At 48.0% G+C, this 26,159-nt stretch overlaps 1 pseudogene across 1 annotated transcript; it reads right to left on the bottom strand.

The window, feature by feature from the left end:
- Positions 1–705: 705 nt before the first annotated feature.
- Positions 706–25,804, bottom strand: LOC148791579 (uncharacterized; annotated as a pseudogene). Its single transcript, XR_016076389.1, has 7 exons — positions 25,739–25,804; positions 25,378–25,621; positions 1,796–1,987; positions 1,602–1,681; positions 1,437–1,509; positions 1,263–1,333; positions 706–980 (listed from the first exon to the last, which is right to left on the bottom strand). The product of XR_016076389.1 is annotated as an uncharacterized LOC148791579 (transcript).
- Positions 25,805–26,159: the final 355 nt, after the last annotated feature.

Below are 26,159 nucleotides of genomic sequence, written 5' to 3'. Positions count from 1 at the left end.
TGGACTTAACTTGTAAAAGCTGTAAGTCATTAATCATTTGGGAAGGAAGGGCTATGAGGCATTCGCACTTCGCTTTTATGAAGTTGGATCCATCCAACAAAATTAGAATCAACTTTTAGTGAAATTTGGGAGACAATTTTGATCATTCATACAGTCCTTCACGTGGCTTCTTTAATTAGCTGAATCAAGCCAGCTACCTACAAGAAACAATAAAGTGAAGTGCTTTGAAATGGGAGACCGGATCTGCTCCTGACACTCGGCGCTTCACAGGCGTCTCACATGCACATTCTATTCTATGATGGTTGAAAACATTTTTATCGTACTTATTAATTATTATTGATAGAAGATGTGGTTGTGATAAATGCACAACCCTTTGTCAAGTCACTTTCATTGACTTGACTGAAGACTTTTTTTGTTTATTTTTTTTTGAATAGGCAAACTTGACTTGAAGTCTTGAACAAGCCATTAGCTATCTAATAAATTGGACAGCACCCTCTCTTCGGTTCGCTTTGTGTTGATTAATTAGTATATTGAAAACAAAACTAAAATTTTGGGATGGTTGTGGCATTGAAACCAGTCCCTTGGTAATTTGCTTGGAAGTAGTTAGTATATTGGAATATGTGTAAGGAATAAATTTTACTGATGTATAATCTTAAAACAAATGGCTTAAAAATAATAATATCAAAACAAATAAAACACCAATAATGAAACCATTTCTAGATCAATTCACTAATCAATCAAACCATTGATATTGTAAATCCGTTTATACTCAGATTTAATTAAGATAGCCTTGTATCCATCATACCATGATACTTTGTAAATGCACCATGATTTGCACTTCCAGCTACCATTCTATAACACTTTCAGATTGTTCATTTTCGTTTTTTTCCAGAGAATTAATTTAACATAGGGACTGATCTACTAATCAACAATTCAGATCTGCTACAGAACATAAATTCCTCTTCCCCTTCCTCAAGCACCTGCTCATTTTAGACAAAACAGAACATAAACCAGCTGCTAACATCTCCCAATGCCCCTTCTAACTGTCAAAGCTAATAAACTAAATGAATTCTTCTCTCGGACTGTTTTAAACAGAGATTAGTGATTGTCCTAGCAAATAATCCAGTGACCATACCCACTCATATGTATCTTGAACACTTTCTGTTTTATAATGGACTTGACAGTGTTTCAAGCATGTTTCTATTCATATACTTCAATTTTGATTACTGGAAAAAGTGTTATGATATATTTAATTAATATACCTGTCAATCCGAGACAAGATATTTTTGGATGACATAATCACCATAGGTACCTTTTTGAAGGTCGAAGATTCCTGCATAGAAAGATTAAGGAAACAAGTAATTACTGAATTCAGTATTTTTCGAATTAATCCGTTGAAATGCTATAAGAATATGTATGAATTGAATCTAATTAACCTTGATTTTCTTGAGCAGCTCATATCCAGTCATCCCAGGCATAATCAGTGATTATCATATTTAACTTCAAACCCTGCAATTAATATCAGATGAAAAGAATAAATCACTAAAAAAATAATTCCAATGAATCATTTATATTGCCTACAACTTACTAAATTCTCTTACACCCATGCCGACTGCAGAGTTTTCTTCCCCATCCAAACCCAGAAATTTCAGAGCACTCCTTCCACTATCCACAACAGTAACTAAGATTTCAACAATATTTATTAGATAACAAAAAAAAGTTCAAAACAGAACACTACAAAAACGAAAAGAACAAGATGAGAACCAAATGCAAGGAAGAATAATCTGAAAATGACCTTTGCAAGAAGGGATCTTGAGCAGACGCTCAATTACTTTCCGATCAACAAAACTGTCGTCAATCGCAAGAACATGCACTTCATCAGATTCCGCTGACGACAGCGAAGGATCGATTTCTTCATAACACTCCTTCAAATAAGGATGGAAATGTTGGAAATTCCCCAGCTTCTCTCTGTCAATCACTTTCAAACCTCGTTATCTCTCTGTTTTAAGTCTCATCAAATCTGGAAATCTGCTTTTTTAGAAGCCAATTTTAAATCCACTAGCTATTTTCCGGTCTGCAAATCCACCCCGAATTAATATCTTCATCTTCTCTGTATCACTAGACAGTAGCACCCAAATGGTGAAATGAACTCATCCATACCATTTCAAATTTTCATATAGAAAATATTATGGAATGGTTTATCAACAAAAGACAAATGTTATCACTGGCTACATCACTTAGATTTAACTTGTTCTCTCTGCTCAGAAAATCCTAAAACCTTCCCTCATTTATTTTATCCTATTGAAATGGTATCGGAATCTCAAACTTACATATTCAAAACAGATTGCCACTCAGTTCTTTAAGACTCTTCTTACACCCCATTGGAGATCATTGCCAAATGGAGCACATACTTCACACCACTGATACACAGAATCATTAACTTTTGAGATGCGAAGCCCAGCCATGGATCAACAAACCATCTTGTAGTATTTACCAATGGCTTCACACAAATAATCAAGGCATGGAAGAGTGTATCCTAATAAAGTATAATTTCAATAGCCAAAAAAGGGCAATTACCCCTAGACATAAATCAGCAACTATACAGTGAGAAGCTGTACAGAAAACTAAGAGGTATTGCAAAAAGAAAGCAAATGACATCCCTCATAAAACAATATTTTAACTCAACTATTTCTTTAGGTGCAACCAAAAAATAGACAAAAAAACAATGTCAAATGCATGATAACCCCCCCCAAAAAAAAGAAAGCTACTGAACTTGAACCAAGGCAAATATTATTGAAAAACGTAAAGTAGATAAATGAGCCCCAATTATATGATAGTTGCATAATGATTTAATGATACAAATTAGTCCCAAATTAGTCCCAAATTAGATCTCCGAATGATATTCTAGAACCAATATCTGTAGCAACAAAGTAGCTGATGAAGGGAAATTTGGCCCGACCTCGCAATCACTCGATACGTGGCAAAAGTAAATATTCAGGGCAACAGTGCGTCCCAAACGCAAGCACCAAAAGGAACCAACAGTCCAGGAGCCCGAGCTCCCTACTAGGAGCCCGAGCTCCCTACTAAGAACCCGAGCTCCCTACTAGGAGCCCGAGCTCCCTACTAACAACCCGAGCTCCCTACTAGGAGCCCGAGCTCCCTACTAGGAGCCCGAGCTCCCTAAGGACCCGAGCTCCCTACTAGGAGCCCGAGCTCCCTAAGGACCCGAGCTCCCTACTGGGAGCCCGAACTCTCTACTAAGGACCCGAACTCCCTACTAGGAGCCCGAGCTCTCTACTAAGGACCCGGATTCCCTACCAGGAGCCCGAGCTCCCTACTAAGAACCTGAACTCCCTACAAGGAGCCCGAACTCTCCCTTAGGCCCTGAGCCTCACAAAGCAATGACCCGAACTGGCCCATGGCAATTCGGGACACTCCCCAAACCGAACTCGAGACTTCACCTCGCCTTGCCACTCCTGTACCTCACCTCCCAGATACCTGGCTGACCGAACGTACCGCCCCTGACACCGGGGGTGTCCATATCCTAGGGCGGCGCACCTGACTGGCTTGGAATCTGACGCTTGACAGCCTCACTTCAAACGGCCTCCTGCCACCGCCACCTGCCACCATCATCACCAGTCACAGAGATGACCTCGACAAAAGGAGCAGTGGCGGTTCTGACCAAGTCAGAAGAAAGGACATCCGAACTGACAGGAACTCAAAAGTAATCATGCCCGATCTGACAGAGCTTGGAAGTGAGTGTGCGAGGTGGTTATAAAAGGCTTCCGACCCCCCAAGAAGAAGGTATGCAAACTTTGCACTATCTGGTTTCATTTTGCCTTTAAATGATTCTAACTTGAGTTTCGGAGCCTCCACACCGGGTCTCCCCCGAAGCGTTCTCACCCTTTGGTTTCAGGTTCCCCGTAGCTCCTTTCAGAGGCCAGGTCATTGACAACTAGGACCGAACGGATTGCGCACCATCAATTGGCGCCATCTGTGGGAAGGTCGCTTCTAAAAGCCTCCCTCTAAAACTCTCAACTCCTCGATCCCCTCTTCTTCCATAAATCGACGTTCATGGCTTCCTCCAGTAATGCCGGACGTGGCATAGAAACAAACACCACCGGGGAATGACCCCAAGCTCCCGTAATATGCATCGGACAGTTCACCATCCCCCTTCCTGTGGATGGAATCCCCAACTTGGATGCGCCTCAAACAGTGGCGCCCATGAATCCTCCTACCATGAACATCCCCTCTTCGTTCCTTGTCGAAACAACTTTTGCTGAACCAACCGCCGTCCCCCTGGTCCCCCTGGCGACTCGCCCAAACTAGTTGGACGACCTGATGCAATGCATGCGGGCGATGCAGGCCCAAATGCAGCAATTCCAGCAACATCAACTCCAACAGCACCAAGTGCTGCACCACCTCTCCCAACATCATTATCAACAGCAGTTCCCCCAACTACCCTTGAACCAGTCATTGCTTCCACCTAGGCACCCAGCCCCGAAGCAGGTTAAGGCCTCTCCTCAGGGTGGACACCCTCACCGGGGAGAAACCTCCCAGCTGCAGAACCCCCCTAAAAGTCAAGCCTCATCTCCAGGCCGAAGGGAAAGGAAAATCACCCCCGCCTCACAGCTCGCAGGCGGAACAGGAACCTCGCCCACGAGGCCAGCACCTCAGTGCTCCAGACCCGAGTTCCCGCTCATGGAGAACCGGTTCAATGCCCTAGTAGCAGACTACCGGCATTCCGGGCCCGTCGAGCTTGGCAACACCGAGGCCAGCAGCGCTAATGCCAGGCCCACTCAACGAAGGCGCCGGCGAAGGCGCCAGCGAAGTCGCCGAACTGCCACCCGCGTCCTGCCCGAGCTCAAAGGAAAGGAAGAGACGAGCTCGGACGAGGTAAGAGCTACCCCAATTCTCTCAGTTCCTTCTCCCCTCGCATCAGAACTCCTGGCAATCCCCATGCCCAAAGACTTCAAGCTCTCACCTTTGGATAAGCATGATGGATCCTTCGACCCCAACGACCACGTCGATGCTTTCCAATCCCAAATGCACCTCACTAGGGCCAGCAAATCATGCATGTGCGTGGCCTTCACCACCACCTTCAGGTGCGTGGCCCGCACCTGGTACAGGAACCTAGCCCCTAGGTCAATAAGAAGCTGGACCCAGTTCGTGCAGGTCTTCACAGCATACTTTGTCACTAGCAAAAGGTGCCCCAGAACGGAGGAAAGCATCTTCGGGGTAGTCTAGAGAGAAGGAGAATCCATCCAGGGCTACATCAAGCGGTTCAATGAAGCATGCTTACAGATACCGCAATTGGACCCCGCAGTACAGCTCGCCGGAGCCAAGAGAGGAGTAACGCACAAAGAATTCAAATGGCACATGGTAGCCAGCCAACCCGCGACCGTGGCCGAATTCCTCAAACTCGCGGACAAGTTCATGAGAATAGAGGAAGAAATCAACCAAAGAACCGAAGCCGAGATCAAGAAAAGGAAAAGAGAAGGTGAGCCCACCAACCCAAGTGATAGGAGAAACCTAGCCCGAGAGGCGAAGCCGAGCCAGCCGTCCCGAGCTCCCCCAGCAGTTCGGACGGATTACACGCCATTAAACACGAGGCAGACTGAGATCTTGATGATGATCAAGGACGCCCCGTACGTGAAGTGGCCACCTCGCCTGAGGGGAATCCAAATGAGAGGAATAAAAATTTATATTGTAGTTTTCACAAAGATCACGGTCATAGTACCGAACAGTGTAATAATCTCCGAGACGAGATAGAGGGACTCATCCGTCGTGGATACTTGAGAAATTTTGTGTAGTATGACAACAATAAGGCAGGTTGACAAGGGGAGCATGGAAAAGATATCCCTGAATCCAGCAGCAAACCAGCCGAAGCGCCGCTACGACAACCCCCGGAAGAAAGGCCAGTCCGAGGGACCATCCATGTTATAGTGGGAGGTTCGGTGGTGGCAGGATGTACTTCGGCAGCAGCCCGGACGTCAGTTCGCGAGGCAGCCCGAGAAGAGCAGAATCCTCCCAAGAGGCCGAAGACGGAAGAACCGATATTCTTCACGGAAGATGATGCGCGAGGTGTCCATTACCCTCACGATGACACGTTCGTCATAAAACTAAGGATCAGCGACTTCGAGGTCAAGCGCGTGCTTGTGGATTCGGGAAGCTCGACAGACATCCTCTTCAAGTCAGCATTTGAGCAGTTAAAGTTGCAGAAACACGAGCTGAAGCCCTCAAATACCCCTCTAGTAGGCTTCAGCGGAGAGGAAGTCAGGCCCCTCGGGAAAATAACAGTACTTGTGGAAGTCGGCACATGGCCCTGTGCGGTCAGACTCAACCACGATTTCCTGGTAGTCGCGACCCCCTCCCCATACAATGCCATAATAGGACGGCCACTTACGCACATTCAGCGGGCAGTGGTCTCCACCTACTATCTGGCAATGAAGTTCCCTATCGACTTCGGTGTGGGGGTAGCGCGGGGCGATCAGCTTGAGTCCCGCAAGTGTTATGTTGCCGCCCTGAAGGGAAAGACAAAGGCAGCCGACGACCTCGAACTGGAGCGGCCTACGGAGCAAGGCGAAGAGCGAGCTTCACCCACAGAGGAGACTATCGCAATACCAACCTCGGCTGTGGATCCGGCCCGAACAATACAGATCGGTGCTTCCGTCGAGGAACCTCTACGAACTGAATTGTCAGACCCGTTAGACAGAAGAAACTCAACTTAGCCCCAGAGCGCTGGAGGGTGGTCGACGAGGAGGTCGAGAAGCTCCTCGCAGCAGACTTCATAAGAGAAGTTCATTACCCGAGCTGGGTGGCCAACCCAGTGCTGGTGAAAAAGGCAAACGGTAGGTGGCGCATGTGCGTCGACTACACCGACCTGAACCGAGCTTGCCCAAAAGACTGCTTCCCCCTCCCCAGGATCGACCGCCTAGTGGACGCGACCTCGGGACATGAGCTGCTAAGCTTCTTGGACGCCTACTTGGGTTATAACCAAATCAAGATGGACTTGTCCGATGAGGAAAAAACCAGTTTCATAACCAAGTTCGGCCTATACTGTTACAAGGTCATGCCCTTCGGATTGAAGAACGCTGGGGCGACCTTCCAAAGACTTGTAAATAAGCTATTTCGGCCCTTAATTGGAACGAAAATAGAGTGTTATGTAGACGACATGGTCGTCAAGACGCAGTTCTCACGAGAGTTAATACAAGACTTAGATTCTGTTTTCCAAATTGTGCGTCGATTTAGCATGAAACTAAACCCCAACAAGTGTGTCTTCGGTGTCACCTCGGGTAAGTTCCTCGGATACATTGTCAACCGGCGCGGTATTGAGGCCAACCCAGACAAAGTAAAAGCCATCGTAGACATGAGACCACCCCGAAAAGTAAAAGAAGTTCAGAGGCTAAACGGCCGCATAACCGCCCTAAGCCGCTTCATGTCCAAATCAGCAGACCGCTGTCTACCCTTCTTCAAAGCAATCAAAGGCAAAGGGTTCGAATGGACCCAAAACTGCCAACTGGCGTTCGACCAGCTAAAAAATTACCTCGCTACTATACCTACCTTGGCCAGACCTGAGGAGGGTGAAGTCCTAGAACTGTACCTCTCAGCAAACAACGAGGTGGTCAGTTCGGTACTTATAAAAGAAACAGGTCAGGTCCAGCGACCCGTCTATTATGTTAGTAAAATCCTACAAGGGGCAGAGGCGAGGTACCCGCAGATAGAAAAGTTAGCGTACGCACTGGTAATTGCAGCTCAAAAGCTCCACCCGTATTTCCAGGCCCACACCATCGTGGTCTTGACCGACCAACCCCTAAGGCAAGTTTTACTTAAACCCGAGGTTTCCGGTCGGCTAACGAAGTGGGCCATTGAGCTCAGCGAGTACAACCTCCAATATAAGCCACGAACTACTATTAAGGCCCAAGCCTTGGTAGATTTTATCGCCGAGTGCACTTTTAGCCTCGAAGCCCCTGGGCTGGCTGAGCCTGGGATCCCCAGTTTGGGCAAGCCCATAGCTCCCAAGCCAGTAGAGTCTGAACCCCGTGAAGTAGTAGCCAATGTGGCATCTCTCCTAGTTAGGCCAAACGCGAACTGGGATGAAGAGCCCTGGATCCTTCACGTAGATGGCTCCTCGAACCAACAGGGCAGTGGGGCTGGAATAGTCCTACGTGGACCAGGTGGCGCAAAACTGGAATACGCACTACGCTTTCAGTTCACGGCATCCAACAACGAAGCAGAGTATGAGGCACTGATAGCTAGGCTGAACCTAGCACAGAAGGTAAGAGCAAAGCACATAGTCATCTGTAGTGATTCTCAGCTCGTGGTCAACCAGGTTACGGGCGAATACGAAGAACGCGAGCTCGCTATGATCGCATACTTAGCAAAAGTAAAGAACGCTCTGCTCAACTTCTAGTCACACTTCATCAGACAAATCCCAAGGTCAGAGAACACTGAGGCCGATGCCCTGTCACGGTTAGCCAGCACGAGTCACAACACCATGAGAACCGTGTACATAGAAGACTTACCTCGGCCTAGCATCCTCGGGGGGGCAGAGGAGGTCACTCCCGTCCTTGAAGCAGAACCGAGCTGGATCGACCCACTCGCGAGCTTCTTGCTAGATGGATCCCTCCCCGCAGATCGCAATACAGCCAAGAGGGTGCAGCGACAGGCAGCCAAATACGTCATAATAGACGAGCGATTGTACTGGCGATCCTACACGCTCCCCTACCTACGTTGCTTGCGACCTGCCGAAGCCGAACTTGTACTACGTGACACCCATAAAGGGCTATGCGGCGAACACCTGGGGGGCAGAGCCCTCGGCCAAAAAGTACTCCGACAAGGATACTACTGGCCAACAATGAAGGCAGAAGCAATCGAGCTCGTCAGGAAATGCGACAAGTGCCAAAGGCACGCCAATATACACCACCAGCCTGCTGCCGACCTCAAGTACCTCACCAGTCCATGGCCCTTTGCACAATGAGGCATCGACCTCCTAGGGCCTTTTCCACCAGCAATAGGAGGAAGAAAGTTCCTAGTGGTGGCAGTAGACTACTTCACAAAATGGATAGAGGCCGAACCTCTGACAACGATCACAGCTCGAAACATACAAAACTTCTTCTAGAGGAACATAGTATGCCGCTTCGGACTACCTCGGGTACTGATCTCCGACAACGACAAGCAGTTCGAGGATATCAAGTTCCAAGAATGGTGCCAAGACATGGGAATTCGTCAGAACTTCACATCGGTCGCACACCCACAGGCAAATGGTCAAACAGAAGTAATGAACAGAGCAATGCTCCGCGGACTGAAAGCACAACTGGACCGAGCTAAGGGGTTGTGGGCAGATGAGCTACCAAGTGTTCTATGGGCTCACCGAACTATGGAAAAAACCGCCACAGGAGAGACCCCCTTCAACCTCACCTATGACACCGAAGCAGTAATCCCAGCGGAAATCGAAATACCTACGTTACGATTAGAGGTGTATGACGATCAGGCAAACGGAAACGGATTACGCATAAACCTTGACCTACTGGATGAGGCAAGAGACCTCGCGCACATCCGAACTATAGCCTACCAGCAAAAAGTAGCTCGGTACTACAACGCCAGAGTAAAGAAGCGAAGCTTCCGTGTTGGCGACCTAGTTCTTCATAAAATCATGGTACCCGAGCCCGACGTGGGAAAACTGGGACCAAATTGGGAAGGACCCTACAAAGTAAAGAAAGTGCTCGGAGGGGCATACGAGCACGAAACCTTAGAGGGTAAGCAAGTACCCCGAACTTGGAACATCGTCAACTTAAGAAGGTACTACCTATAAACCACCAAGGCAAGTACCCCGAGCATACCGAGCTAACAAGCCAAAGGCGAAGCAGAGGTAAAAAAATGAGTTAGCAGGGAAGACCGAAAATGGTCAGTTCGGCAAAAAACACAGCTCGAAGACAGAACAACCAACACTTAAACAAAAGAAGCCATTTCATTTCAGATAATGAAGTGTACATTCAAAAAAATAAATAAATAAATTTTTACAAGCCCGGGGCTACTTCTTCATTATCAGAAGCCACTTCGACGATACCTGAAGGCCCCGCCTCCCCCTCAGAGTCTGGTTCACCATCCGCAGCGTTAGCCATCTCCTGAGTGATGCGCAAAGTGGATATAGCGCTGATGTCGAGCTCGGGGTACGTATTCCGGATCATCCACCGGCTTAGCTTGAAACCTCTCCTGTAGGAGTCCACCATCAGATCATCGAAGCCCGGCGAAGTAATATAATCATCAACAGCTTTCTTCTTCGCATCCTCGATGCCTTGAGAGAAGATCTGAGTCCTCTCCCTGATATCCTCCTAATGGTACTTGACCTGATGCTGCAGATCCAGCCTCAAGTCCACCATATGTTTCACCACCACTCCCATGGCCTCAGCATCTCTCTGAGACCTCGCCTGCCTAGACCGCGCGAGGCGAGCAGCCTCCTCGGCAGCTCGCGCCTGCCTCGAGCTCCTCTCCACTTGGTTCGCCAAGGCGTGAATAGAAGAGTTCACCTACCGAAAGGAAACACAAGTGGTCAAAGCAACCAATAGAAGAATAAAAGCCGAAGAACTCTAAAGGGAGATCACTTACCACCATGGCATGGGTAACGGCACGACAGGCCACTTGGTGTAGAGGGAGATCAATCCACGCCGCGACTTCCTCGGGAAAAATGGCCTCCTTGCTCCTTTGAAGAGCGTGAGTAGGCGACAGCACACCCCCGGAGCCCCCGAGCCTGATGGCCCAGCTCGCGTGTGGGCAGACCCGAAGTAGGCGGGAGCCCCTGTGTGAGTAGTTTCAGCATAAGGGGCTCCCACCGACTCCCGCATAGGAGGAGCCATCTCAGGCCCCCTAGGCTGATCTTCCGCCGGATAACCCGGCACCTCGGGCTCCGCACCCTGGGGTAGCTCGGTGCGAGTTCGCTTAGCAACCCGTTTCCTCCTCTTCATGCCCTGGAACAAATGCCCACCTCGGGTCCCTTGAGAGTCCATCACACCTGCGAAAAGGAGTTCGGCATCAGTAAAAAAGCAAAGGAAGAGCAAGACAGAATCGCTAGGGGAAGAACCTACCCGAACTCAGGCCGACAGCAATACCTCCGTCAGATACTGTTGACACTTCAGCCCAAGCCGCACCCATTGCTGGAGGCCCTTCACCGTCTCTTTGTCAAGTGTGATGCCGGAGTCAGGAGCGGCCATCCCCCAACCGGTCTGAAACGGCCACCCCAACACACTTCGCACCCTGAAATAGTCCCGCTTCCACGCCGGGACCTTGTTAGGGAGTTCGTGTAAAAGCTTGAAGCCCGGGCGAGGAGACAGGTAGTATGCCCGCCTACGCCCAGGGAGGGGACCCGCTTGCTTTTTAAGCATTAAAATAGAAGAAAAAATCTCCAAGTCCAAAGGAAAGCTCTCCTCACAGAATAGGGAGATCGTCCCCACTAAATTCCAAATGGAGTTCGGGTGGAGCTGGCCGACCGTCACACCGAAGTGGTTCAGAACCTCGACAAGAAGAGGATGGTAAGGCAGTCGCAGCCCCGCAGCGAGCTGCTCCCGAAATATCACGATCTCATCAGGACCGTGTTCCCAAGGGAAGCTACCCGTAGGGATGAAATAGGCGTACTCCCCAGGCAAGTTATAGTAGTTTATGAGGGATCGGAGTCCCCTGGGTGTCATGGTCGAAGGGCCAAACTGATCTAAAGCCCGACTGCGGCGGGAGGTGGACGCCAAACTACCCGAGGCACCTCGGCCTATGGGTTCAATCTCTTCCTCAAGACCTACATCGGGCTCGCTAGAACTATAGGGGGATACAAATCGGTTCGTAGAACCTGCATCAGACCCGCTTGGACTGTCTGAGCCATCCGAGCTAGACATCAGGGAGTAGAAGACGGGTTCCAGGAAAAGCACTCACCTGGGAAGAAGATTGGAGTAGACCACGAAAGCTCGAGCGAGCAGGAGGAGCCTAGGACGCGAACTGAAAAGCCTGGACGTGAGCTGAAACCTGGACGCGAGCTCGAGAGGTACAGTAGCAGCGACTGGGGTCCCCCCCCCGCTATTTATATCAACAGCGACCGGAAAACGATGGCCCAGATCGAAGCCAATCCAACGGCCCATGGTAGCGCTGACCGCACGTCCTCCGAAACCGAGACGTGACCAGCACACGTCTTCCTGAAACGGACGGCGCCGGCGCACGTCTTCCGAAACTGATGAGGCATCAACGCACATCTCATCAAAACTGATAGGGCGTCGGCGCGCGTCTTTTCAAAACTGACAGGGTGTCAGCGCACGTCTCCTCACAATAAAAGCGATAGCAACACGACTTCCAAAATTTGAGAAAATGGCTGCCATCATGTCTCCCAAATGGCGCGCTTTTTTGAAAATTCAAATTAAAGCGCACGCCATCAGTTGAATAAAATTTAAAGTACGGGGCAAAATCTACTTGCCACCTTGCAAACTCCCCGTGCCAAGGCAGGACCCTTAGCCCAGGGAGTGGGGGGCAATTGATGAAGGGAAATTTGGCCTGACCTCGCAATCACTCGACACGTGGCAAAAGCAAACAACTCGGGGCAACAGTGCACCCAAGACGCAAGCACCAAAAGGAACCAACAGTCCAGGAGCCCGAGCTCCCTACTAGGAGCCCGAGCTCCCTACTAAGAACCTGAGCTCCCTACTAGGAGCCCGATGTCCCTAAGGACCCGAGCTCCCTACTAGGAGCCCGAGCTCCCTAAGGACCCGAGCTCCCTACTAGGAGCCCGAGCTCCCTAAGGACCCGAGCTCCCTACTAGGAGCCCGAACTCTCTACTAAGGACCTGAACTCCCTACTAGGAGCTCGAGCTCTCTACTAAGGACCCGGATTCCCTACCAGGAGCCCGAGCTCCCTACTAAGAACCTGAACCCCCTGCAAGGAGCCCGAACTCTCCCTTAGGCCCTGAGCCTCACAAAGCAGAGACTCGAACTGGCCCATGGCAGTTCGGGACACTCCCCAAACCGAACTCGAGACTTCACCTCGCCTCGCCACTCTTGTACCTCACCTCCCAGATACCTGGCTGACCGAACGTACCGCCCCTGACACCGGGGGTGTCCGTATCCTAGGGCGGCACACCTGACTGGCTTGGAATCTGATGCTTGACAGCCGCACTTCAAATGGCCTCCTGCCACCGCCACCTGCCACCATCATCACCAGTCGCAGAGATGACCTCGACAAAAGGAGAAGTGGCGGTTCTGACCAAGTCAGAAGAAAGGACATTCGAATTGGCAGGAACTCAGAAGTAATCATGCCCGAATTGGCAGGAACTCAGAAGTAATTGTTCAAATGCAGTATCCAATTAATAAGGACCTAAAAAAATTAAATTCTTGAATAAAGGAATGCATCCTACCAATCCAAGTTGGCTTAGAATAATGTTAAACCTGCAAATCATAGCACTAAACTTCAAACTTCAATGAGATAAGCTTTAAAAAGCTCTTTAATAAATACAACCAAAAGAAAGCTTAAAACATACAAAAAAGGTATTGCATTTTACAGTGTTTGAACCACAAAATTCCCATTTATGATGTTAAATAAATCAACAATATAGGAAGAAAATTAAAGTAAGTCAAATATGTTTATGGCCTACAAGCCAGCTGATGCAAATTGGACTCATTGTCAACAGCCTTTTTCCCTATCAACATCTCCAAAAGAACAATGCCAAAGTTGTAAACATCCAATTCCTTATTCAATCGGGAGGTGTGTGCATACTTTAAATCAACAAGTAATTAAGAATGTGCGATGCATGAAAGGAATTTTAGATATATCATAAAAATTGAAAATTAACAAAGTTAACAATATGATTAAAATAAACTTAAATGCTTATATTAAATGTGTGTGTGGCAATTTTAAGTTACAATAACAATTATTATTATTATTTTATTTAGAATGAGGAATATAGAACATTAGAAATGTTCCCGTGTTTTTGACAAAATACTGTATTTTTTTCAAGTTTTGTGTTCTATCGTTTTTTTAAATATTTATTATTCAATTATGACATCATGTGTTTTTCTGAAAAGTTGGATCCTTGACCCACCATCAGGATAAGAAAATATCTTTGATTTTGGATTAGTTTTAAATTATATATATTTCATCAACATTATATAAATAATTTTTGCTTATCACACTTAATTTTTGTTTGACATAATTAATATATAATTTTTTAAATATTCTTTTTATTACTTGTATTTTTTTTATTTTTTAAAGGTTTATTATTTTATTATCGTATTATCAATTAATCCATTTGACCCAAACCACTAACCAACCACCCAAATAAGAAAATAGTTTGATTCTTTGTATATTTATATTTTTAAAAATTTTATTTTTAGACTATGACATCATTTCATTTCTAGGTTGATTTTCAATTTGGCATTCCATTGTCATCATTAATAGAAATATTTCATACATTACATAATAATTTTATTTAGTAATGTGAATATACAATATTAGAGATATGCCCTGTTCTTTTTATTTTTTGTATATTATATTTTATTTATTTTATTATTTAATTATGACATTTTCTATTAACCCTTTTGACCCCAAATGGTTGAATTACTTACCCACCATGTGGAGGGAAGAAAATGGTTTTGTTTTGAAATTATTTTTCAAAATATTTATTTTTATACTATTGTCAACACTTGATTTTTTCTCAATCCGTCGCTTGGGCCTTTTATTTACCCTAAATGCCTAATCAGATCCTTTCGATCTCTTTAAAACACTCAAAACCCAAAAAACCCAAATTTCAACCCAAAGCCCTCACCATTAAATCTACTCGATCCTATCCAATGACCCTAATCAACCCCCACTTACACCTCGACCACTAGATCCGACACCACCATCAGACGCAAAACCTTCCAAAATACCTATCCATAAAATTTCAGCTCAAGATTCCTTTGTTTGTCCTTCCATCAAGCGAAGATTCTATTCCAATGCCTCTTATTAGCATAAACACTCACAACTCAGATTTCCTTGGTCTTAACACATTCAAACCGAACAAAGCATACCATTAAACTCTGGATACATAAAAACACCAACCTATAAAGTTTTGACCCTAGATTCCTCCATATATCCTTTCATCAAACCAAGATTTTGTTCTAAAACATCTTGTTGACCCAAATTCCTACGATCTTGACCCCCCTTAATCGATCAGACACACTCATTAGACTCTAGACACACCAAAACACTTGTTCATAAAATTTTAACCCAAAATTCCCCTATTTATCCTTTCATCACACAAAAATTTCATTTTAACACCTCTCATACCCACAATCCATATGTACTTGATCCGAACACATATAAACCAATTAAACCTTATAGATCACCTCAGATTAACCAAAAACCCCACTCTATGAAATTTTAGCCAAAAATACATTCATTTACCTTCAATCATACCATGATTTTATTGCAAGGCTCCAGATTGACCAGGCATCAAATCCACCCGATCTAGGTCCAATTGGCTCAATCTAACCTTACCAATCACCTCAGACTACCCAAAAGCCCTACCTTATCAATTTCATCCAAAACAAACCTTGTTTGCCCTTCGATCACACAAAGATTCCATTTTAATGCCCTAGATTAACTGAATTAAACCCTTTCTATATATGACTAGTCCATGCCCAATTGGGCCAACCTGACCCCACCAATCAACACAAAATGTCTAAAAACTTCACCCTATGGATTTTCAACCAAAAATACCCTTATTAACCCTTCCATCTAAAAAGATTTTTGTTTTAACAAATTTTGCTAGCCCACTCACACAAAATCCTTATCAGCGGTTAAACCCATCTCAACCTTCCATTTTTTTTACCCAAAACAACCCACCATTGGACCAGAATCCTAGTTCAACACCCTGGACCCGGTTTAACCCAATTTTTCAAAAATACCAAAATACCTTAAAATTTTCTTAAAATTACAAAATTACCCCTTTGCTCTAAAATAAATTTTTGACCTAAAATTTTCAATTAAGGAGAATCGACTATTCACTCTTCTTCCCTATTTGAATAGAGGAGCCAACAACGGTGGTGATACAGTGACAAAACCCTTTCTTCACTGATCTTTCTCCCCCTCTCTATCTTTCTTCCTCCCCTTCTTTTTCTCCTTCTTCTACCTTCCAAACTCCACCTTCCTCTATTCCTAGTTAATAAGATATCATCAATATATATAAGTAATAAAGGCATAACACTATTTTTTCTATAGATGAACAATGAGGGGTTCGTAGTAGCCCTACAAAACCTAAGAGATTGTAAAAATGGCAAGACAATGAAACCAAGATCCTAGAGCTTGTTTCAATCCATAGAGAGCCTTATGTAATCGAAAAACATGTGTAGGATGTTGAGGGTCAACAAAACCTTGTGGTTGTTCCATAAAGACTCCCTCATGTAATTGTCCATGAAAGAAATCATTGTGTATATCGAGTTGTCAAATGGGCCAGTTGTGCATAACAGCAAGAGAAAGAACACTACGTATGGTGGTGTGATGGACCATGGGCCTGAAAGTACCATTGAAGTCAAGCCTTGGTCGCTGAGTATAGCCACGAGCCATAAGGCGGGCTTTGTAGAGCTCAATAGAGCCATCAACCTGATGTTTGTGTTTATAAATCCACTTGGAGGTGACAACATTCATGTCAGGTTGAGATGGTGCAAGAGACCACCTGCCATTGTGCATTAATGCATCAAATTCATCAGACATGGCGCGACGTCAAGGCTCACTTTTAACAGCCATAGAGAAGGATGTGGGTTCAATTGCACTATCTGAAAGTTGGGAAACAAGAGTAGCAGGAAGAGGATACCTCATAGCAATGGAAGCATGAGAATTCTGAGACCGAGGTTGTGATCGTGTCACCATAGAGTGTGTTCATGTAGTAGGCTGCAACAAATTGGAAGTGTGACGAGGACCTTGCTGGATAATATCATTCAATGAGCAAGTCCTTTAAGGAGGAGAAATAGAGTCAGGCGGTGAGAAGGACTGAGATGAGGTCGATGATGTAGAAGAGGTGGCACGAGCAGGTGATGGTGAAGTTACAATAATGTTATCATGTTCATCTGATTGCAAGAATGTAGAAGAGCCATGAGGGTTACCATTTGGTGTCATCGTCGGTGAAGTGAAGACTGGTCCTTGGGGAGGTGTAAGAGGATAGTCGAAGGGGCTGGGGGGAATGGTTGGCACTTGGACTGATGGTGGGTGTAGACATAGCATAAGGAAAAAGAGTTTCATTGATGATGACATCCGTAAAAATATATACTTGACCAGTGGGACGACGAAAACACCTATACCCTTTTGTGTCGAGGACTGTACCCAAGAAAAGTGCACTGAGAGGAACGATAATCAAATTTATGTTGATTACAAGGGCGAAGAAAAGAGTAACAACCATAACCGAAGGTTTTGAGAAAGGTGTAGTTATAGGTTCATTGAAAAAAAATTTGAAAGGGGGACTTAAGACCAAGGAAAGAGTGATAAGACACTTAATAAAAAGTAGTAGAGCCAATGTGAGAGATCTTCAAACCTACCCCATTACTGACTCTCACTTGTTCTGGACCGTGATAATCTGATTTGATATGAAGGTTCTGCAAATCCGGTGTCATGTGTGTTGATGCACCCGAATCTGGATACTAGTTGGTATCAACGTCAAAGGTATTATTAGCATGAAAACTCACTGGAGTAGATGGTTGGAAACCTAAACCTTCACCATGATAGGAGATATCGAAACGACGATAGAAATTAACAACCACGTGACCAGTCTTACCACAAAGTTGGCATCGAGGAAGATTGTTATTTGAAGGTGATGATGCACAATCCGGCCGGTCTTAGCTGTCAATGATCTTGCCTTTGAATTGAGTAGCGGGGCACCTGAAACGGAGGAGATGAAGAAGCTCCGGGGAGAATCCGGTGTAAAGGCTCCGTAGCTCAAGTTAGAATCCTTCAAAGGCAAGATAAGCCAGATAGCGCAAAGTTAGCATACCTCGTTCTTGGGGGGTAGGGAGCCTTTAGTAACCACCTCACGCACTCACTTCCAGGCTTCTGTCAGTTCGGGCATGATTATCTCTGAGCTCCTGCCAGTTGGGACGTCATCCCCTCTGGCAGGGCAGAACCGCCACTGCTCCTTTTGTCGAAGCCGTCTCTGCGGCTGGTGACGGTGGTGGCAGGTGGCGGTGGCAGGAGGCAGTTTGAAGTGCGGCTGTCAAGCATCAAATCCCAAATCAGTCGGGTGCGCCGCCCTTGGATATGGACATCCTCGGTGTTAGGTACGTTCGGTCAGTCTGGTGTTTCAGAGGCGGAGTGCTGGAGTGGCGAGCGAGATGGAGTCTTGAGTTCGGTTTGGGGAGTGTTCCGAGATGCCATGGGCCAGCTCAGGTCACGGCCTTCTGAAGCTTAGGGCCTGAGAGAGTTCGGGCTCCTTGTAGGGAGCTTGGGTTCTTAGTAGGAGCTTGGACTCCTAGTAGGGAGCTCGGGCTCTTGGCAGGGGATCCAGTCCAGTAGAGTTCGGGCTTCCAGTAGTGACCTCGGGTTCTTAGTAGGGAGCTCGGGCTCCTAGTAGGGAGCTCGGGCTCCTGGACTGTTGGTTACTTTTGGTGCGTGTTTTGGGCGCTCTGCTGCCCCGAGCTGCTTGCTTTTGCCATGTGTCGAGTGATTGCGAGGTCGGGCCAAATTTCCCTTCATCAATTGCCCCCCACTCCCTGCGCTAAGGGTCCTATCTTGGTGTGGGGAGTTCGTCAGGTAGCAGGAGGATTTTGGCCCGTAGTTTGAATTTTATTCAACTGATGGCGCGCGCTTTAATTTGATTTTTCAAAAGGGCGTGCGTTTAGGAGACGTGACGGTAGCCGTTTTCTCAAATTTCGGGAGTCGTGCTGCAGACGCTTTTATTGCGAGGAGACGTACGCTGACACCCTGTCAGTTTCGAAAAGACGCGACGCCTCGTCAGTTTCGAAAGACGTGCGCCGGCGCCGTCCGTTTCAGAAAGATGTGTGCTGGTCACGTCTCGACTTCAGAGAACGTCCGGTCAGTGCAACTGTGGGCCATTGGATTGGCTTCGATCCGGACCGTCGCTTTCTGGTTGCTGTGGATATGTAAATAGCGGGGGGGGGGGGACCCCAGTCGCTGCTATTGTACCTCTCGAGCTTGCGTCTAAGTTTCAGTTCGCGTCTAGGCTCTTCAGCTCGCGTCCTAGGTTCCTTCTGCTTGTTCAAGCTTTCGTGGTCTACTCCAGTCTTCTTCCCGGGTGAGTGCTTTTCCTGGAACCTTGTCTTCCATTCCCTGATGTCTAGCTCGGAGGGTTCAGACAGTCCAAGCGGGTCTCGTGCAGGTTCTACGAACCGATTTGCATCCCCCGGTAGTTCAAGTGAGCCCGATGTAGGTCTTGAGGAAGAAGTTGAACCCATAGGCCGAGGTGCCTCGGGTAGGTTGGCGTTCACCTCCCGTCGCGGCTGGGCTTTGGATCAGTTCGGCCCTTCGACTATGACGCCTGAGGGACTTCGATCCCTCATAAACTACTATAACATGCCCGGGGAGTACGCCTACTTCATCCCTACGGGTAGCTTCCCTTGGGAACACGGTCCTGATGAGATCGTAATTTTTCGGGAGCAGCTCGCTGCGGGGCTGCAACTGCCTTTCCATCCTCTTCTCGTCGAGGTTCTAAACCACTTCGGTGTGACGGTCGGCCAGCTTCACCCGAACTCTATTAGGAATTTAGTGGGGACGATCTCCCTATTCTGCGACGAGAACTTTCCCTTGGACTTGGAGATTTTTTCTTCTATTTTAATGCTAAAAAAGCAAGCGGGTCCCCTTCCTGGGTGTAGGCGGGCGTACTACCTGTCTCCTCGCCCAGGCTTCAAGCTCTTACATGAACTCCCTAATAAGGTCCCGGCGTGGAAGCGGGACTACTTCGGGGTGCGAAGTGCGCTTGGGTGGCCGTTTCAGACCGAATGGGGGATGGCTGCTCCCGACTCCGGCGTCACACTTGATAAAGAGACGGTGAAGGGCCTCCGGCAATGGGCGCGGCTTGGGCTAACGTGTCAACAGTATCTGACGGAGGCCAAGCTTATTGTTGCTGGCCAGAGTTCGGGTAGGTTCTTCCCCTAGCGATCCTGTCTTGCTCTTCTTTTGCTTGTTTTACTGATGCCGAACTCCTTTTCGCAGGTGCGATGGACTCTCGAGGGACCTGAGGTGGGCACTTGTTCCAGGGCATGAAGAGGAGAAAACGGGTGGCTAAGCGAGCTCGCACCGAGCTACCCCAGGGTGCGGAGCCCAAGGTGTCGGACTACCCGGCGGAGGATCAGCCTATGGAGCTCGAGATGGTTCCTCCTATGCAGGAGCCGGCGGGGGCCCCTTATGCCGAGACTACTCACACAGGGGCTCCCGCTTACTCCGGGTCTACCCACACGCGAGTTGGGCCATCGGGCTCGGGGGCCCCGGGGGACTTCAAGAGTGTGCTGTCGCCTATTCACGCTCTTCAGAGGAGTAAGGAGGCCATGTTTACCGAGGAAGTCACGGTGTGGACCGAGCTCCCTCCGCCCCAAGTGGCCTGCCGTGTCGTTACCCATGCCATGGCGGTAAGTGATCTCCTTTTTTCTTCGGCTTTTATCCTTTCATTCGTTCCTTTGATCACTTGTTTCCTTTTGGTAGGTGAACTCTTTTATTCACGCCTTGGCGAACCAGGTGGAGAGGAGCTCGAGGCAGGCGCGAGCTGCCAAGGAGGCTACTCGCCTCGCGCGGTCTAGGCAGGCGAGGTCTCAGAGAGATGCTGAGGCCATGGGAGTGGTGGTGAAGCATATGGCGGAATTGAAGCTGGACCTGTAGCATCAGGTCGAGTATCTTCAGGAGGATATCAGGGAGAGGACTCAGATCTTCTCTCAAGGCATCGAAGACGTGAAGAAGAAAGTTGTTGGTGATTATATTGCTTCGCCAGATTTCGATGATCTGATGGTGGACTTCTACAGGAGGGGTTTCAAGCTAAGCCAGTGGATGATCCGGAATACGTATCCCGAGCTCGACACCAGTGCCATATCCACTTCGTGCATTACTCAAGAGATGGCCAACGCTACGGATGCCGAACCGGACTTCGAGGGGGAGGCAGGGCCTTCGGGTGTTGTCGAAGTGGCTTCTGATGATGAAGTAGCCCCAGACTTGTAAAAATGAAATGGCTCTCATTTTTTTTTTTTGAATGTACACCTCATTGTCTGAAATGAAATGGCTTTTTTGTTTAAGTGTTGGTTGTCCTGTCTTCGAGCTGTGTTTTTTGCCGACCTGACTATTTCGGTCCTTTAGTTCGTTTTTTACCTCGGCTTCGGGGTACTTGCCTTGGTGGTTTATAGGTAGTACCTTCTTAAGTTGACGATGTTCCATGCTCGGGGTACTTGTTTTCCTTCTAGGGTTTCGAGCTCGTATGCCCCCCCGAGTGCTTTCTTTACTCTGTAGGGTCCTTCCCAATTTGGTCCAAGTTTCCCTACACCGGGTTCGGGCACCATGACCTTACGAAGAACCAAGTCGCCGACGCGGAAGCTCCTTTTCTTTACTCTGGCGTTATAGTATCAAGCTACCTTTTGCTGGTAGGCCGCAGTTCGGATGTGCGTGAGGTCTCTCACCTCGTCCAGTAGGTCGAGGTTGGTGCGTAACTCGCCCTCGTTTGTCTGTTCGTCGTATGCTTCTAGTCGCAGCGTAGGTAATTCGATTTCCGCCGGGATCACCACCTCGGTGCCATAGGTGAGGTTAAAGGGGATCTCTCCTGTGGCGGTTTTTTCCGTGGTTCGGTGAGCCCATAGAACACTTGGTAGTTCGTCTGCCCACAACCCTTTGGCTCGGTGTAGTCGTGCTTTCAGTCCGCGGAGGATGGCTATGTTCATTACTTCTGTTTGGCCATTTGCCTGCGGGTGTGCGACCGACGTGAAGTTCTGACTAATTCCCATACTTTGGCACCATTCTTGGAACTTGATATACTCGAACTATTTGCCGTTGTCGGAGATCAGTACCCGAGGTAGCCCGAAGCGACATACAATGTTCTTCCAAAAGAAGTTCTGTATGTTTTGGGCTGTAACTATTGCCAGAGGTTCAGCTTCTATCCACTTTGTGAAGTAATCTACTGCCACCACTAGGAATTTTCTCCCGCTTGTCGCTGGTGGGAATGGCCCCAGGAGGTCGATGCCTCATTGGGCGAAGGGCCATGGACTGGTGAGGTATTTGAGGTCGACAGCGGGCTGATGGTGGATGTTGGCATGCTTCTGACACTTGTCGCATTTTCTGACGAGCTCGATTGCCTCTGTCTTCATCGTTGGCCAGTAGTATCCTTGTCAAAGTGCTTTTTGGGCGAGGGCTCTGCCCCCCAGGTGTCCATAGCACAAGCCTTCATCAGTGTCGCGGAGTACCAGCTCGGCTTCGGCTGGGCGCAAGCATCGCAGGTAGGGGAGCATGTAGGATCGTCGGTACAACCCTTCGTCTATCATGACGTATTTGGCTGCCTGGCGCTGCACCTTCTTGGCTATGTTGCGGTCCGCGGGGAGGGTTCCGTCTAGCAGGAAGCTCGCGAGTGGGTCGATCCAGCTCGGCTCTGCTTCAGTGACGGGAGCGACCTCTTTTGCCCCACCGAGAATGCTGGGCCGAGGTAAGTCCTTTACGTACACGGTTCTCATGGCGTTGTGGCTCGTGCTAGCTAGTCGGGATAGGGCGTCGGCCTCAGTGTTCTCTGACCTCGGGATTTGCTTGATGAAGTGTGACTGGAAGTTGAGTAGAGCCTCATTTACCTTTACTAAGTATCCGATCATTGTGAGCTCGCGCGCTTCGTATTCGCCTGTAACTTGGTTGACCACGAGCTAGAAATCACTACAGATAACTACGTGCTTTGCTCCCACCTTGTGCGCTAGGTTCAGCCCGGCTATCAATGCCTCGTACTCTGCCTCGTTGTTGGACGCCGTGAACTTAAAGCGTAGTGCGTATTCCAGCTTTGTTCCGCTCGGGCCGCGTAACACTATTCCAGCCTCGCTGCCTTGCTGGTTCGATGAGCCATCTACGTGAAGGATCCAGGGCTCCTCATCCCAGTTCGCGCTTGGTCTAACCAGGAGAGATGCTACACCTGGCTGCTACTTCACGGGGTTCGGGCTCGACCGGCTTGGGAGCTCCGAGCTCGCCCGAACTGGGGTTCACGGGCTCGACCGGCTCAGGGGCTTCGAGGCTAAATGTGCATTCTGCGATAAAATCTGCTAAGGCTTGGGCCTTAATGGCAGTTCTTGGCTTGAATCGGAGATCGTACTCGCTGAGTTTGATGGCCCATTTCGTCAGTCGACCGGAAACCTCGGGTTTGAGTAAAACTTGTCTCAGAGGTTTGTCGGTCAGGATGATGACGGTGTGAGCCTGGAAGTACGGGCGGAGTTTCCGTGCTGCTATCACCAGTGCATACGCTAGCTTTTCTATCTGCGGGTACCTTGTCTCTGCTCCCTGCAAGATTTTACTAACATAATATATGGGTCGTTGGACCCGGTCTGTTTCCTTTACTAGTACCGAACTGACCACCTCGTCGCTTGCCGAGAGGTACAGTTCTAAGACCTCGCCCTCCTCGGGCCGAGCTAAGGTTGGCACACTAGCGAGGTAATCTTTTAGCTTGTCAAACGTGAGCTGGCAGTCTTGGGTCCACTCGAACCCTTTGCCTTTGATTGCTTTGAAGAAGGGTAGGCAGCGATCTGCTAACTTGGACATGAAGCGGCTTAGAGCGGCTATGTGGCCGTTTAGCCTCTGAACTTCTTTTACTTTCCGGGGTGGTCTCATATCTAGGATGGCTTTTATCTCTCTTCAGCCTGGGGACGAGGCCTGGCTGTTAGGGGGGTTCAGGGGCCTGGAGGCCTTTCCTTGGTGGGGGCGCCCATCCTGTGGAGAGGCCTTGACCGGCCTCGGAGCAGGGTGGCGAGGTGGAAGTAGTGGTTGGTTCAGTGGCAGTTCGGGGAACTGCTGTTGATAGTGATACTGGGAGATGTTGTGCAACACTTGGTGCTGGTGAAGCTGATGTTGCTGGAACTGTTGCATCTGGGCTTGCATTGCCCGCATGCACTGCATCAGGTCGTCCAAACGGTTTTGGCTAGCTGCCAGGGGAACGGCGGTTGGTTCAGCAAAGGTAGTCTCAATAGGGGGAGGAAAGGGGATGTTTGTGGCAGGAAGGTTTACGGGCGCCACTGCTTGTGGCGTATTCAGATTGGGGATTCCGTCCACCGAAAGGGGGATGGTGAACTGCCCAACGCACACCACGGGAACTTGAAGCTGTTCTCCGGTGGTGTTTGTCTCTGTGCCGCGTCCGGCATAGCTGGAAGAGGCCATTAGTGTTGGGTTTTTCAAAGAAGAAGAAAGGGGGTATGAGAGTTTGGAGGGAGGCTTTTTGAAGCTTTCCCACAGACGGCGCCAATTGATGATGCACAATCCGGCCGGTCTTATCTGTCAATGATCTTGCCTCTGAATTGAGTAGCGGGGCACCTGAAATGGAGGAGATGAAGAAGCTCCGGGGAGAACCCGGTGTAAAGGCTCCGAAGCTCAAGTTAGAATCCTTCAAAGGCAAGATAAGCCAGATAGCGCAAAGTTAGCATACCTCGTTCTTGGGGGGTAGGGAGCCTTTTGTAACCACCTCGCGCACTCACTTCCAGGCTTCTGTCAGTTTGGGCATGATTATCTCTGAGCTCCTGCCAGTTCGGACGTCATCCCCTCTGGCAGGGCAGAACCGCCACTACTCCTTTTTGTCGGAGCCGTCTCTGCGGCTGGTGACGATGGTCGCAGGTGGCGGTGGCAGGAGGCCGTTTGAAGTGTGGCTGTCAAGCGTTAAATCCCAAATCAGTCGGGTGCGTCGCCCTTGAATACGGACATCCTCGGTGTCAGGTACGTTCTGTTAGTCTGGTGTTTTGGAGGCGGAGTGCTGGAGTGGCGAGCGAGATGGAGTCTTGAGTTCGGTTTGGGGAGTGTTCCGAGCTGCCATGGGTCAGCTCGGGTCACGGCTTTTTGAGGCTTAGGGCCTGAGAGAGTTCGGGCTCCTTGTAGGGAGCTCGGGTTCTTAGTAGGGAGCTCGGACTCCTAGTAGGGAGCTCGGGCTCTTGGCAGGGGATCCAGTCCAGTAGAGTTTGGGCTTCCAGTAATGACCTTGGGTTCTTAGTAGGGAGCTCGGGCTCCTGGACTGTTGGTTACTTTTGGTGCGTGTTTTGGGCACTCTGCTGCCCCGAGCTGCTTGCTTTTGCCACGTGTCGAGTGATTGCGAGGTCGGACCAAATTTCCCTTCATCAGAAGGAGAATTGCCTTGAATCTGATAATTGCCTCTGCCTCGTCCCCAACCACCACTACAGCTACAACCAGGTCCACGATTATTACCATTGTTATTATACTGTTGATTACCTCTATTTTGACCAGTGACAATATTTGCTAAAGGCATTTGTTGCTGAGAGATCCCAATCTCATGACTGATAAGAAGGCCATGAAGATCTTTTAATGAGGGCAGAAAATCATCAGATCTAGTTGTAAGGGCTGCAACAAATTGAGAATATTCAGGTGCAAGAACTGAAAGGATGTATAAAACAAGATCTTCAGATGAAACAGGGGTAGATATGACAGCTAGTGTATCTGCTATGGTTCGAGCTTTCTGGAAAAACTCATAAACAGTGGATGATCCCTTCTTCAAATTTTGAACTTGTAGTCGAAGCTACAAGGCTCATGCTCTCGAGCGGGATGCAAAAGATCGAGAAAGAGCACTCCATACTTGTGATGATGTAGTTAATCCAATAACCTGTGCAAGACCATTGGCCACGTCGAATCCAATTTTCATGAGTTGGGTTTGGCACCTTGACATTGGAATCTGTAGTTGGTTCGATTTCTTTCTCAGGACAAAGGATCGTGCCTTCAGCAATGCCTGTCAATCCGTATGTTCGAAAGATTGAAATAAAATTTTGAAAATGATTAATAAAAATAATTAATTTTATATGACTTGGATTGGCTTGACCCAGTTGAGAATGTCAAAGAACTGCTGCTATACTTTCTTTTAATGAAAAACTTTTGACTCCTAGACATACATTTGATCAAATGCTTTTTTTAGCTAAATTTGGGTTTAGGGGTTTAATGTTCAACGGTTGGGATTATAATTTAGAATTATGAAAATAATAATGGTTTTTATTTGTAAATCA

The sequence above is a fragment of the Nelumbo nucifera genome, chromosome 5 (genome assembly GCF_055504915.1).
Source record: "Nelumbo nucifera cultivar China Antique chromosome 5, China Antique-T2T, whole genome shotgun sequence".
Taxonomy (NCBI): Eukaryota; Viridiplantae; Streptophyta; class Magnoliopsida; order Proteales; family Nelumbonaceae; genus Nelumbo; species Nelumbo nucifera.
The sequence above is the reverse complement of the archived record's forward strand: the minus strand, read 5'-3'. Positions and strand labels throughout refer to the sequence as shown.